At 34.8% G+C, this 16,122-nt stretch overlaps 1 long non-coding RNA gene across 1 annotated transcript in view; it reads right to left on the bottom strand.

Annotated features, from left to right (window-relative positions):
- Positions 1-16,122, bottom strand: part of LOC141566015 (uncharacterized) — a 73,119-nt gene that overhangs the window by 32,073 nt on the left and 24,924 nt on the right. The window contains exon 4 of the long non-coding RNA XR_012489218.1: positions 4,357-4,474. This is a non-coding gene — a long non-coding RNA (uncharacterized LOC141566015). The remainder of the gene's footprint in view (positions 1-4,356; positions 4,475-16,122) is intronic.

The following is a 16,122-nucleotide window of genomic DNA, read 5'->3' as shown; positions in this document are numbered from 1 at the left end:
ATGGAATGAAATGGGACCAATTGGGGGAGAGTTTTACTTTGATGAGCAGTGTTGACTTTTTATGTGGGATGGGATAAAGGAAGTAATAGTGGCAGAAGGCTTTTGGGAGATGAATGAGGAAGAAGGAAAAAGAAAGATTTCTTTAATGATTGATGTTTTCAGTAATGTGTTAGACAAAAGTCTCTGCTGAGAGGGTAATGGGAGAGCAGCTATGATGGGGAGACAGAGGTTTGGAAAAGTTGCTGTACTGAGTGAGATAGTGAGTTAATTAGGGAGGTTTAAAAGGATTGCCTTGCAGCAATGAAGGCCCAAAAGAAATGACTTAATATATTTTTCCCCTAAACTCAGTCAATCAATTGTTATTTCTCTAATCTTCTCAGCAGCAGGTGAGTAGGAGGCAAGGCAGTAGATGGTGGGAGTAATCAAAGTCTGGGGATTGATGAGCAAAATTGGTGCTATGATAAAGGACAAAGGGCTCAAGAAAAGAGGACAGTATAAAATTGAACAGGTTTGGTAGGGTAATAGACTGGAAAAGAGTTGCGGGGTTGAGGTATTTGAGGTTACAGTGAGGATGAATAACAGGATTTTGGAATTTCAAGGGAGAGAGAGACAGATACAGAGACAGAGACAGACAGACAGACAGACAGACAGACAGAGAGAAATGAAATGAGAACATTGTGATCAAATAAAGGAATTTCAGAGTTCAGGAAGATGAAGGTCGATCACCTGTGGTGAAAGGTTAAAGGTAAAAGCATCTTTCTGTATAGCTGTGATAGGATAGAGTAAGTTATAAGAAATGAGCATTGAAAAATCTAGAGATTTGGATGACTGAGTTCAATATGTATGCTGAACACCTTAGTACAAGAACAGGATTTGAGGAGAAGAAAAAATAAACACTATAAGACTGCATTGAATTTTTTGAGGAAACAAGGAGAGTATCTAGGAGATCTGTAACTGGGTGGTAAGTATAACTCTTGATTGGGTGATAAGATTTTGAATGCATCTCAGTGGACTAGAAGTCTATGAGTCATGTTGGGAGAAGGAGAGCCTTGAAATGACTTTGCTGAAGCAAGAAGTAATCCCAACTCCCCCAATGAGTCAGGGATTATGAGTGAAAATGCAACTAAAGCTCAAAAGAGTAGTTAAGCAATTGTGTTATTAGGAGAGAGTCAGGTCTCAGGGAGTGTGTCAAGATGAAAGGAGCATTAAAGAAAAAAGTTTAAGATGAAAACTAGTTTGTTAACCTATGAAGCAGGCATTCCATAAAGGTTAATGGAAAATTCAGGAGGCTTTGGGATTGGAGGTGGTGAGGGGGTGGAGATAAATTAAGGGGTGGGGGCAAATAAGGCAGCAGCCCTTGGGGGATGGAGAACAATAAGGAGGTATTTGAATAATGGCAAACAGGTGTTAGAATCACTGGGATACGATGGGTCTGAGGGGTAGATAAATCACAGAGGAATGAATTCAGGTAGATTATAATAGTTCATAGGGATTCTTTCTTGAATGAAGTTGTTGCCGGACATCAGTCTGGAAAGGGGATAGGAGTGGTGGTGGAAGTGCCAGAAGGCAAAAACAGACTTGCAGATCTGTGGGTGGCCTAGCGGGTCCCCAAAGTGTGATGGACTGGCAAAGGCAAGGTAAGTTTAATCTTTAATCATTCCTTATCTACTCTACTCTTCTACTATCTAATTTCATGTGTATTATCTCCTTCATTCTCAAAAAAATCTTCACTTGTTCTGTTAACTATCATCCTATATTTTTTCCTGTTTTTCATGGCCAAACTCATTGAGAAGGTTATCTACAATAGATAATTCCACTTACTTTCTTTTTATTCTCATTTTACCTCCTTTCAATCTGGCTTCCAATTTCATCATTTAATGGAAATTACTCTCCAGAGTCAGTAATGATCTCATTAATGTGTGTTGCTTTTTTTTTAAATAAAATTTTATTAATGTCTTTTGTTTTTAATATCATAATTTTCCCATTTATCCCACCCTCTCCTCCAGAGAACCATTTTATATAATAAATAGGAATTTTTAATGACAAAAAAAGGAAGAGGAAAAAATCAGCATAAACCCCTGATAAAAATCTGAAAACATGTGAGATATGCAATACTTGTGGACTTTTGATCTCCATGAAGTCATAGATTAGGAGTATCCTCTCTTGTCTCTTTTTTAGAGTCATACTTCATCTTTATAATTTTGCTTCATTCACTTTCCATTTTATTATATTGACATAGCCTAACCATGAGCACTGAATATTGAGGAATTTAGCCATGAAAAGGAGAGATGTCAGCAGTTAAAGGGGATGGGTAGCTTGAGTAAGATATGGGCATATTTATAGATAATAAGGAAATAATCTGTAGACAGGAAATTATTGAAAATTAGGCTTTCCTTGCCTATGTCTTGTCACTGACAATTTAAGTTGCTCTCAGGAGCTCTGAATTGCTCCATCCCAAGGTAGGATAAGTAGTCTCCAAAAACAAATCCTTGCAAACAACTCCTAGCGTAAAGCCTCTATTTCTATTCACAGATCATTGCTCTCTCCTATCACCAAAACAATGACTCCTTTATTCCCCTACTTTAAAAATATTTCCCTTCTCCTCAGTCTCTCACTTTCCTTCAGACTCCTCTCTCCCTAGAGACTATAAGAGTCACCTTCACCTCATTGCTAGTCCTAGCCTTGATCAGAACATACTCCTTCCATCTTCCTCTTCCTCTCTCCTCTTCCAAGTGTCCTCCCATTTTGTCCTGCAAAAATCACGATTCACTGTATGCAGAGTGTTTCCACACTTTGTTTTCTGTGTTCAGAAGTTCTGGTCAGTTTTCTTGTATTATTTATTGCCTTATGATTTTCAGGCTTTTTTGACTCATATTCTTCTGGGTTGTTTATGATTTTTAGGCTGTCTCTACACATCTTTGAGATCTTGTATGGACAAAATGATTTCTTTTAATGTTAATACTTTTTGTTTCTCTTTTCCCAGATTCATTTTGTATATTTGCGTTCTCAATCACTTGTCTTCTCTTTTTTTATTTTAATAAGATTTGTCACTACAGATTCAAGTTTTTTTGTTAATTTTTTCTGCTGTGCAGGCTGATTTTTTTTTTTTTTTTGCTTCAACAATTCTCATTTGTCTAGTAAACATTTTAAATATTCAGGTTCCATGCTCTCTTCACAATCCTCAGAGTCCTCTTTCTCATTAGATGTTAAGTCATTTTCTTTGTTTTGTAGTATTTATTCATGGATGCCTCAACTCCTTTTTTATATTTTCCTCCTCCCTTTCCTTCCTTAAGAAAGCAAGTAATTTGATATAGATTATATGTGTGAAGTCATGGAAAACATATTTCTGTGTTGCAAGAAACAAGAAAATGAAAAAGAATGCATCAATCTACATTCAGAGTTCATCAGTTCTATTTTTCTGGATGTTGGTAGTATTTTTCATCATGGGTCTTTTGTAATTGTCTTGGATCATTGTATTGGTCAGAATTAACAGAGAGCAGTCTTTCACGGTTGATAATCCTTACACTATTGCTCTTCTGCTTCTACTAACTTCAATTTGCATCAGTTTCATGTCTTCCCAAGTTTTTCTGAAATCATCCCCTTCATCATTTCTTATAATACAATAGTACTTCTATCACAATCATGTCATGTGTTCAGCCATTCCCCAGTTGATGAGTATTTCTTCAATTTCCAATTCTTTGCCAGAACAAAAAGAGCTGCTATAAATATTTTTTGTATATATTGATCCTTTTTCTCTTTCTCTGACCTCTTTGGGATATAGACCTAGTGGTGATATTGCTGGATTAAAGGGGAATGCACATTTTTATAGCCCTTTGGTTATACTGAACTCCTTTTCGATATCTGGAGACCATATTTTCTTCTGATATTATACCTTCCTTATTGATTTATCTGCTTATGTGTAAGGTCTTTAAGTTTTTTCCTCTTAAGATCTTTGGTATTCTCAGGCATTTCCCCCCCCCCTTTATTTTCTCCTACTGCTCACTTTCTGACCTCTAATGGTGGTTTCCCTAGAGACTGTTTTAACCCCTTCCTACACTGTTTCATCAGTCTAATGCTATTTTGAGTGATTTTTTAAGGAACAGAACTGGGTCCAGGTGGATGCTGGACTTTTTCCCTTAGGCATAGTAGAGTGCCATACAGCCCACTACACAATATGTCCTACCTCATTCCATCTGTTCCTGTTCTCTGGCTCTGCAATCCAGAACATTACAATGCTGCTGAAATTGCAGCCTTGTCAAATATCTGCCTTTTGGAGTTTGGATCTCTTTGGCACTGGGAAGAAATGGGGGTCAGAATATAAGTTTAGTACTATTATAAGTCCAGCTATGACCTTACCAGCTTTCCTCTTTTTCTTCACTCTCCTGTAAAGTTCAGTTGCACCACAGAATGCTTTTGGTACTGGCTTTTATGGCCTCAGCAAATTTCTTCAGTTTGGCATTTGGATTTTCAGCAACTGGAAAGAGAGTATATGTCTATAAGGGGTGGGGTGGGATGGTGGAACATGGTATGTAGCATTCAATTATAAGCCTATGGCTAGACTAACTTTGCTTCTAGGAAATAGGAAGGGGGGTCAAATGGGAGGAAGATGCTGAGTGAGCTCAAGTTAGACATTAGTAGTTCTTATTATTATCTTCTTTTATTTTTTAACCGAATCAAAAAATTTTATTTTTTCAATAAACAAAAATAGATTTTCCCCTCCCACCAAATGTCCACAGTTGAAAAACAAACAAATCTTTATAATGAATATGTATAGTCAAACAAAATACTCACACTAGTAGACAAGTTGGAAAAAAATCTCATTCTTCACCCTATAAATTCATTACCTTTTCCCTAGATCTAGTCTTCCTTACAACTTCCCTATTTCTTATTTATTTCTATTGGAAGAACCACCATTATCCCTATCACCAAGACTTAAAATCTCTTCTCCCACACTTGCCCAGGATCGCACAGCCAGGAAGTGTTAAGTGTCCAAGGCCAGATTTGAACTCAGGCCCTCCTTACTTCAGGGCTGATGCTCTATCCACTGCACCACCTAGCTGCCCCTTCCCCACACTTTTTAAAGAGAAAAAATAGTTTTTTATTTTTCCAAATACATGCAAAAATAGTTGTCAATATTCATCTTTGCAAAACTTTGTATTCCAAATTTTTTCTCCCTTCCTCCTCACCCTCCCCTCCTCTAGATAGCAAACAATTCAATATAGGTTAAACATGTGCAATATTTTCATATTTATCATGGTGTGCAAAAAAAAAAATCAGATCAAAGAAGAAAAAAACATGCAAACAAATGACAACAAAAGGTGAAAATATTCCACTTTGATCCACATTCAGTCTCCAAAGTCCTCTCTCTGGATGCGGATGACTCCTTCAATCACAAGTCTTTTTTTGTTCCCTTGAATCACCTCATTATTGAAAAGAGCCATGTCCATCAGAATTGATCATCACATAATCTTGTTGTTGCTGTGTACAATGTCCCCTTGGTTCTACTCAGTTCACTTAGCATCAGTTCATGTACATCTCTCTAGCCTTTTCTAAAATGAGCTAATAATCATTTTTTTAGAATAATATTCCATTACATTGATATACCATAGCTTATTCAGCTATTCCTCAACTAATGGGCAACCATTCAATTTCTAGTTCTTCCTTGCCACTACAAAAAAGGCTGCTACAAACATTTTGCACATGTGGGTCCTTTTCCCTTATTTATGATCGTTTTGAGACACAGACCCAGTAGAAACACTGCTGGATCAAAGGGTATGCACAGTTTGATAGCCCTTTGGGTATAATTCCCAGTTGCTCTCCAGAATGGTTGGATCAGTTCACAACTTTACCAAAAATACATTTGAGTCTCAGTTTTCTCACATCCCCTTCAACATTTATCATTATAGTTTCCTATCATCTTAGCCTATTTAAAAGGTGTGAAGTGGTACCTCAGTGTTGTCTTAATTTGTATTTCTCTAATCAATAATGATTTAGAGTACTTTAAAAATTTCACTAGAAATAACTTTAATTCATGAAAATTGTCTGTTCATATCGTTTGACCATTTATCAATTGGAGAATGGCTGATATTTTTATAAATTTGAGACAGTTCTCTATATATTTTAGAAATAAGGCCTTTATCAGAAACATTCATGTAAAATTTTTTTCCCCAGCTTTCTGCTTCCCTTCTAGACTTGGCTGCATTGATTTTGTTTGTACAAAAAATTTTAAATTTAATATAATTGGGGGCAGCTAGGTAGCACAGTGAATAGAGTACCAGCCTTGAATTCAGGAGGACCAGAGTCCAAATCTGGTCTCAGACACTTAACACTTCCTAGCTGTGTGACCCTGGGCAAGTCACTTAACCCCAGCCTAAAAATTAATTAATTAATTAACTAATTAAATATAATTAAAATTATCATTTTGTATTTCATTACATTCTCTAATTCTTTTCTGGTCATAAATTTTTCCCTTCTTCACAGATATGAAAGTTAGACTATCTCTTGTTCTCCTGATTTGCTTTAAAGTATCACCCTTTATGTCTAAATTATGAACCCATTTCTACTTTATCTTGGTATAGGGTATTAGATGTTGGACAATGCCTAATTTCTGCTAAACTATTTTCCAGTTTTCCAAGAAATAGTGAGTTCTTATCCCAAAAGCTGGAGTCTTTGAGTATATCAAACAGTAGTTTACTATAGTTATTGGTTGTTGTGTCTTGTGAACCTAACCTATTCCACTGATCAATACTATATTTCTTAGCCAGTATGAAATGGTTTTGATGACCACTGTTTTATACTATAGTTTTAGTCCTGGTACAGCTAGGTTTACCTTCCTTTGCATTTTCTTTTCATTAATTCCCTTAGAATTCTTGCTCTTTTGTTCTTCCAGGTGAATTTTGTTATTATTTTTTTTCTAGCTCCATGAAGTAATTTCTAGGCAGTTTGATTAGCATGACTAAAAATAAGTAGATTAATTTAGGTAGATTTGTCATTTTTATATTAGCTCAGTCTACCCATGAGCACTTGATATTCTTCCAATTGTTTACATCTAACTTTATTTGTGTGAAAAGTATTTTATAATTGTGTTCATATCGTTCCTAGTTTTGTCTTGCCAGGTAATCTTTCAAATACTTTGTTATCTACAATTATTTTAAATGGGATTTCTCTTTCTATCTCTTGCTACTGGACTTTGCTAGTAATATATAGAAATGCTGATGATTATGTGAGTTTATTTTATATATTGGAACTTTGCTGAAGGTAGTTATTTCTAGTAGTGTTTTAATTAATTCTCTGAGATTCTCTAAATATACATCTTTACATCTGTAAAGAGTGATAATTTTGTTTCCTCATTACCTATTCTAATTGCTTCAATTTCTTTTTCTTCTCTTATTGATAAAAGTAACATTTCTATTATAACATTTAACAGTGGTGGTGATAATGGGCAACCTTATTCACCCTGATCTTATAGGGAGTGCTTTTAGTTTATTTTAATTACATACAATGCTTGCTGATGATTTTTGATAGATGCTATTTATTATTTTAAGGAAAACACTTTTCCTATGCTCTCTAGTGTTTTTTAATAGGAATGGATGTTGTATTTTGTCGAGTGCTTTTCTGCACTTATTTGTATAATCGTATGAGTTCTATTAGTTTGGTTATTGATATGACCAATTATGCTAATAGTTTTCTTAATATTGAACCAGCACTGCATTCCTGGTATAAATCCTACTTGGTCATAGCTTATTATCCTGGTGATAAGTTGCTGTAATCTCTTTGCTAATATTCTATTTAAGATTTTTGTAAGATTTTTGCATCAATATTCATTAGGTAAATTGGTCTATAATTTTCTTTCTCTTTTTTGGCTCTTCCTGCTTTAGGCCTCAGCACTATATTTGAATCACAAAAGGAATTTGGCAAAACTGTTTTCAGACCCATTTTCTAATAGTTTATATAGTATTGGAATTATTTATTCTTTAAATGTTTGGTAGAATTCACTTGTAAATCCATCTGGCCCTGGCAATTTCTTCTTAAGGAGTTCATTAATAGTTTGTTCAATTTCTTTTTCTAAAATTGAACTATTTAAGTAATTTATTTCCTTATGTGTTAATCTGGGCAATCTATACTTTTATAAATATTCATTCATTTCACTTAGGTTGTCACACAATTGGGCAAGATAATTCTTAACTATTGCTTTACTTTGTTCTTCATTGGTGGTAAATTCACCCTTTTATCTTTGATACTGATAATTTGGTTTTCTTCTTTCCTTTTTCTAATCAAATCAACCAAAGGGTTATCTATTTGGTTGGTTTTTTTAAATTATAGCTTTTTATTTACAAGACATATGCATAGGTAATTTTTCAGCACTGACCCTTACAAAGCCTTCTGTTCCAACTTTTCCTTTCCCTACACCTCCTCCCCTAGTTAGCAGGTAGTCCCATAAATGTTAAACATGTTAAAATGTATGTTAAATACAATATATGTATACATATTTATACAGTTCTCTTGCTGCACAAGAAAAATAGGATTTAGAAATAAGGTAAACCTGAGAAGGAAAACAAAAATGCGAGTGCATAATAACAGAAGGAGTGCAAATGCAATGTTGTGGTCCACACTCATTTACCATAGTTCTTTCACTGGGTATAGATGGTTCTCTTCATTACTGAACAATTGGAACATATTTGGATCCTCTCATTGAAGAGGGCCACGTCCATCCAGATTGATCATCATATAGTATTGTTGTTGAAGTGTATAATAATCTCCTGGTTCTGCTCATTTCACTCAGCATCGGTTCCTGTAAGTATCTCTAGGCCTCTATGAAATCATTCTGCTGATCGTTTCTTACGAACAATAATATTCCATAACATTCATATACCACAATTTATTCAGGCATTCTCCAACTGATGGTCATCCATTCATTTTCCATTTCTGACCACTACAAAGAGGGCTGCCCACAAACATTTTGGCACATACAGGTCCCTTTCCCTTCTTTAGTATCTCTTTGGGATATAAGCCCAGTAGTAACACTGCTGGATCAAAGGGTATGCACAGTTTGGTAACTTTTTGAGCATAGTTTTCTGTGCTGATAATTCTCAAAACTATTTTTCTAGTCTTTAATCTCTCTGCTGACCTCCAAATGCCTATCAGTCAACTTGAATTGAATGTCCCATAGATATCCTAAACTCATAATGTCCAAAATTAACCTTATCTTTCCCCATCCTTTCCTCCCATCCCAATTTCCATTAGTGTTGAGATTACTAAATGTCATCTGTGACTGTTCCCTTCTGGATGCAAAGATATCAACAAGTCAATTTTATATGCTTAGTATCCCTTTTATATGTCCCTTCTATCCAATGTTACCATAACCATCTGAGTGCATGCATTTATTACCTCACTAGACTTATTGTAATTGTCTATTGGTTGGGTTCCCTACCTCAAGCCACTTCCCTCTCCAATCTATCTTCTACTCAGTAGTCAAATTGATGTTCCTAAAGCATAGATAGGACTATATCAGTGACACATCACTCAATAAACTGCAGTTATTCCCTCCAGGATAATATCCCCTAGCTTTTAAAGCTTTTCATAACCTGCCCCTTCCTACTATTCTAGCCTTCTCACACTTTATTCTTCTATACATATTCTGTGATCCAGTGATACTGACTTCCTTATAGTTCCTTGAACATGGAACTCCATCCTCTGATTCTTAAGCACTTTGTTATCTCCCATACTTGGAACATTTTCGCTCTTTGTCTTTGCCTGCCATCTTCCCTGGTTTTCTTCAAGTCTCAGCTAAAATTTCACCTTCTGCAAAAAAAAAAAAAAACTTTTCTAAATCGTCCTTAATCTTAATGTCTCCTTCAAAGGCTATTTCCTGCATATTTATCCTGTGTATATCTTATTTCTACAATATTGTTTACATATTGCCTCATGCATTAAACTGTGAGTTCATTGAAGACAGGGACTGGTTTTTGCCTTTTCTTATATCCCAGAGCTTCAATAGTACCTAACACAAAGTAGGTGCTTAATAAATGCTAATAGTTTGATCAGTTGATTAATAAAAGTATTGATACATTTCTTGTGGCTAAAATGCTTATTAGTTAGCATGGCTTCCATGTCATTGTCATAATTCAGTATAATGTATTAAATGTTGAGTGGCTTAAAGACTTTCTCCCGATACTCCAAGCATATTTTTTAGGTAACTGAATACTTAATTATACTGAATAAAAATGAAAGTACTTGATACTACAATAATGGGTTTTATTTTCTTGGAAGAACAAAAGACTGAACGATAGAAATGATGTCTGGAATGTGCCTTACATTCTGGTGATGGCAGCAGCATACAAATCAGGGAAGGAAGCTTTTGGAATGCATTTGTAGGAGATGAAGGTGAAATCTGTGACAAAAAGTCCAAGGATGGTCATGCCCTTGTTAAAAATGTGTAGGATCTGAGATAAAAATAGTAACTGCTAGATTATGAAAGGAAATGAAAAGCAGCAAGTGACAGGTAATATTCCTTTACTCTGACTTGCACTAAATAATCAAATAAAGATAGAAAGTGAAGTCAGAAGTCTGTGAAAACATACTATGTGGTCAAAAGAGTCCCAGGTATGGAGCTAGGAAAACCTGGGCTTGAATTCTGCCTCAGATCCTTACTACTGATATGATCCCAGGCAAATAATGGAATTTCTTTGAATATCATTTTCCTCATCTTCAAAAGAGGGATAATAATAAGACAAAACTCATGAGATTATAACGAGGATTAGGTGAGATAATATATGTGTAAGGTGCTTTGCAGACCTTAAAGGTCTACATATATATGAGATTATATTTACTAATTCTTTCTAAAAAGCAGAAAAAAACCCACATAGAGCTTAAATATTTAAATATCTGCAAATCAATGAAAATGCAAATGAAATATCTCCTAAAGCAGGAAAGAAATAATGACTCACACAATTACTTTTTATCTTGTTATAGATTACATTATCAATTTTTTTCTAATGTAATTTTATTTATTTTGTTAAATATTCCCCAATTACATTTTTATCTGGTTTATCTGGTTCAGGATGTGAAGTAGTACAGCCTGCAATTCCATGGAGGGCTGAGTGTTTGATGTCTCTGATAGAAATGATAAACTAGCAAAGATGACAAAAGAGCAATAAGAAAGATGGGAGGAAAATCTAAAGGGGATTAATAAAGTCTACCACAGTAATGGAGGTTAAGGAATACCTCAATGCAGGAAAAAAAATCAGTGTTATTAGCAAATCTTGCAACTCTCCTTTTTGGAAGATCTTACTATATGACTCATAGCACTATTTAAGATATAAGTCTAGATTCCTACTCCATGATAGTGTAATAAACGGAATAGAGTACTGAATTTAAAGATGGTTAAAACCAGACCCAAATCCCATTTCTGACATTTAATAATTGAGTGACCAAGTCAATTAATCATTCCGAGTCTTAGTTTCTTCCCTATAAAGCAGAGGTCTCCTTAATGTGACTTGGACTTATTGATGCTCATGGCTCTTTTAGACGCAATTATTGATTCAGATCCATACATCTGAGTTTCCTATTTATAATGACTTTCACAAAACCAAACTAAAAGATACATAAATTCAAAGCAAAATTATTTAATGAAGCAAATACTTGATTTAGTTACAAATTTTTCTCTAAAATTGCCACCTTCACAAATCCAAAAGTGAGTATATATGTCCATTCTACCATTAAAATCCCCATACAGTATAGGAGAGCGACATAGGCAGTTTATTTAATTCATGCATTGATAATGCAACATGGAATGTGAAGTGAGTTGTGCTTTAATTACCTCTTCTTTACTCTTTGCCTGGCAGGATACAGAGTTTTGCTGGCCAGGCCCTGACACACTAAAATCTCTAACTTCTTCACCATACCTAATTCTTTTTGGTTGTCTACAAATGCCAGAGTTTAGGACATAGCTATCATTCTTTCTTATCCTATCCAGCTATCCAACATCACTCCTACCTACACATATTAGCCATTCTATCCCTTGGATACTTTCATCTCTTTAAATTATATATGCTAAACTAAAGTTCTCATATTCAGACTATATGAGGAACTTTATTTATAAGACCGAGAGCCATTTCCAAAATGATAAATAAATTTCCAAAATTGATAAATGGTCAAAGAACACAATGAGGCAGTTTTTTTTTCTGCCTTATATATATATATATATTTTATAATATTATCCCTTGTATTCATTTTTCCAAATTACCCCCCCTCCCTCTATTCCCTCCCCCCGACGACAGGCAATACCATACATTTTACATGTGTTACAATATAATCTAGGTACAATACATGTGTGCTAATATCATTTTCTTGTTGTACAATAAACATTAGAATCCGAAGGTACATGCAACCTGGGCAGACAGATATTAGTGCTAACAATTTTCATTCCCCTCCCAGTGTTTCTTCTCTGGGTGTAGCTACCTCTGTCCATCATTGATCAACTGGAAGTGAGTTGGATCTTCTTTATGTTGAAGATTTCCACTTCCATCAGAATACATCCTCATACAGTATTGTTGTTGAAGTATACAGTGATCTTCTGGTTCTGCTCATTTCACTCAGCATCAGTTGATTTAAGTCTCTCCAGGCCTCTCTATATTCCTCCTGCTGGTCATTTCTTACCGAGCAATAATATTCCATAACCTTCATATACCACAATTTACCCAACCATTCTCCAACTGATGGACATCCATTCATCTTCCAGTTTCTAGCTACAACAAAAAGAGCTGCCACAAACATTTTGGCACATATATGTCTCTTTCCGTTCTTTAGTATTTCTTTGGGATATAATCCCAGTAGTAGCGCTGCTGGGTCAAAGGGTATGCACAGTTTGATAACTTTTTGGGCATAATTCCAGATTGCTCTCCAGAATGGCTGGATTCTTTCACAACTCCACCAGCAATGTATTAGTGTCCCAATTTCCCCACATCCCCTCCAACATTTGTCATTATTTGTTCCTGTCATCTTAGCCAATCTGACAGGTGTGTAGTGGTATCTCAGAGTGGTCTTAATTTGCATTTCTCTGATCAATTGAGGCAATTTTTAAGGGAAGAAATAAAACAATCACTTGGAAAATACTCCAAATCTCTATCCAAATGAAAATAACTCTAATTTTCATCAAATGGAAAAAGATAGCAAAACAGAAAAATAAATAGTGGAAGGGCTAAGGAAAAAATAGATCCAATAATGTATTACTAGAGCTGTGTATTGGTTTAGTTCACCTGGAAGGCAATTTAGAACTATTCATTTAAAAAAATACTTGCTAAATACGTATGCACTCTGATCCAGTTATTCCATTATTGGGAAGACTTATAAGAACTGATAAGAGTGGACTAAATAGAACTAGGAGGACAACTTATATAATGGTAACATTATAAAAGCAACTTTGAAACTTTTAGAGTTCTGATTAATGCAACGATGAGCCCCAATGCCAGAAGACTAAAGAAGGCATGTGTTTATGCTTCCTACCAGATAGGTGATAGACTTGTGTGGAATAGAGAGACAAGGTGAAGAACTTATAGGAATGTGTGAATTCTTTTTCTGTATTTTATTTTCATTATTTCTGTGTTTCCCCTATGACCTGTATAATATGTGCAGGCCCATATTTACTTGAGCCTTGGCCAGCTATAAACATATTTACTTAACCTGAGCTGATGACATTTATCAGTATTTGACATTTATTGATATTTAGTCTATTAGCTTGACCATTGTCTACTTGATTATCTAAAGCCAGAAGGCCTGATTTTCTGTTTCCTAGAAATCAGGTGTTTTGGGGGAAACAGAAACCTTCCATCCCAATCTCTCTGGATAGCAACAACCAATTAGATACCTCCCCCCTTCTCAATGCTCTCTTACTTGTGATGTAATCTCTTGTATAAAAGCTTTGTATCTTTTAAAAAAAATTTTATTAATTTTATAATTATAACATTTTTGACAGTACATATGCATAGGTAATTTTTTACAACATTATCCCTTGTACTCCCTTCTGTTCTGAATTTTCCCCTCCTTCCCTCCATCCCCTCCCCTAGATGGCAGGCATTCCCATTCATATTAAATATGTTATAGTATATCCTAGGTACAATATATATGTGCAGAACCGAATTTTTTATTGTTGTTATTGTTGTTGTTGCAAAGGAAGAATTGGATTCAGAAGATAAAAATAACCTGGGGAGAAAAACAAACAAACAAAAATGCTAACAGTTTACACTCATTTCCCAGTGTTCTTTTTCTGGATGTAGCTGATTCTGTCCACTATTGATCAATTGGAATTGGATTAAATCTTCTCTATGTTGAAGATATCCACTTCCATCAGAATACATTCTCATATAGTATTGTTGTTGAAGTATATAATGATCTCCTGGTTCTGCTCATTTCACTCAGCATCAGTTGATTTAAGTCTCTCCAAGCCTCTCTGTATTCCTCCTGTTGGTCGTTTCTTACAGAACAATAATATTCCATAACATTCATATATCACAATTTACCCAACCATTCTCCAATTGATGGACATCCATTCATTTTCCAGTTTCTAGCCCCTACAAAAAGAGCTGCCACAAACATTTTGGAAGCTGTGTGTCTTTACTACTTTTTTAGCCCTCCAACAATGAGCTTTCTCTTTCCCTTATCTCGTGGTTATTAATCCTCATCCTCATCCTCATGAGGATTAATAAACAATCTTTCTGCTTTTTACTTTGAGTGATATGAGTAGTCATTTTGGGTAAGGATCTTTTTACATCTCACACATACTTAAAATACAGAATGTGATATACATTTTTGAACATGATCAATGTGGGAATTTGTTTTGCTGAACTATGCATATTTATTATAAGGATTTAGTTTTTTTATTGTTCTATGGGAGAGGTAAATTGGAGAGACAATTAATAAATGCTTGTAAGAATAAAAAAAAAACAAGAAAATTTTCATTTAAAAAGTGCATGGATTTAATTTTCCTAAGTTATACCATGAAGCAAAGTTTCCATATTATCTCCAGAGAGGTGTCCTTCAAAGAGACTATGAGGTCTATATATCAATCTGGCCCTTCAGCCTACATTAAAATAAGACTAATAATACCTTTATTTTAGAAAATTATTCAATTTTGTGGTCAAGTTCAATTTAAATAATATATTAAACACTTTTCTAACTTAGAAGTGTAATATAACTCCCAGTTATTATTATTATTTTAACTCAGAACTATGCAAATGATACAGCATATAGGTCTTTCTCTTGAGACCATCTCTTGTTTCTCCAAAGGCTATAATCTTTCTTAGGGTCATATGACCCTTCTGAGAACATCTCCTTTCCTACAGGGAGGAACAAATGAATAAACTAGCTTTCCTGAGGTGCTAGTGTATCTAAAGCATAGTTTGTCTCTCTCAGATTTCAATTGCTCAGCAGAATATGTATACTGGTTCTCTAAAGAGATTCCAAGAATAGTTCTCTAAAGATATTGCAAAAATATATCAGACCGTGTATAAAGAACTAAATCTTTCCTGTATAAGTTTCTATGTGACTCTTTAAAAGGCCAAACTTTAGGGAAAGGCTTGAAGATGTGAACTAAACCATGAATTTGAGTATCAATTAGAACAGCAGAGAGACTAAGTCAGGAATTCTCACCTTCAATAGAAAATCTATTTCTGTCAAAAAGAAAGAAGAAAGAGGAAAAGGATTAGGGAGGAATACGTGACCTACTCTTGGGACATGCTAACCTACATAATTAATATTCTTAATTTATTTCTGTTTTAATCTAATTATTGGATAGTTTTTTTACAGCCAAGGATGTAACAGCACCTTAAAGTTAGGAATCTGGCTTTTAATCTTTTAAGTATTTCTCTAGGAAGAAGATGTGTAATCATAGAGAGCATCAAAATACTGGTCAATCCTGCCTCCCAATCATTAAAAGCTTTGAAGTCCAGAAATCAAAGGCACTCTAACATATATCAGAGGTCTTTAGAACTAGAAGATACAGGCTTTTGAAAAACTAGTAGCTATTAAAGAGAGAAGAAGCAGAGAGGAAATATTTTGGGGGTAGAGGAATTATGAATAGTGTTGGCTACATTTAGGAGAAATGTTGGAAAGATGCAACACAGCAGC

Source organism: Sminthopsis crassicaudata, chromosome 4 (assembly GCF_048593235.1).
Source record: "Sminthopsis crassicaudata isolate SCR6 chromosome 4, ASM4859323v1, whole genome shotgun sequence".
Classification (NCBI taxonomy): Eukaryota; Metazoa; Chordata; class Mammalia; order Dasyuromorphia; family Dasyuridae; genus Sminthopsis; species Sminthopsis crassicaudata.
This window is presented reverse-complemented; position numbering and strand designations above follow the sequence as displayed.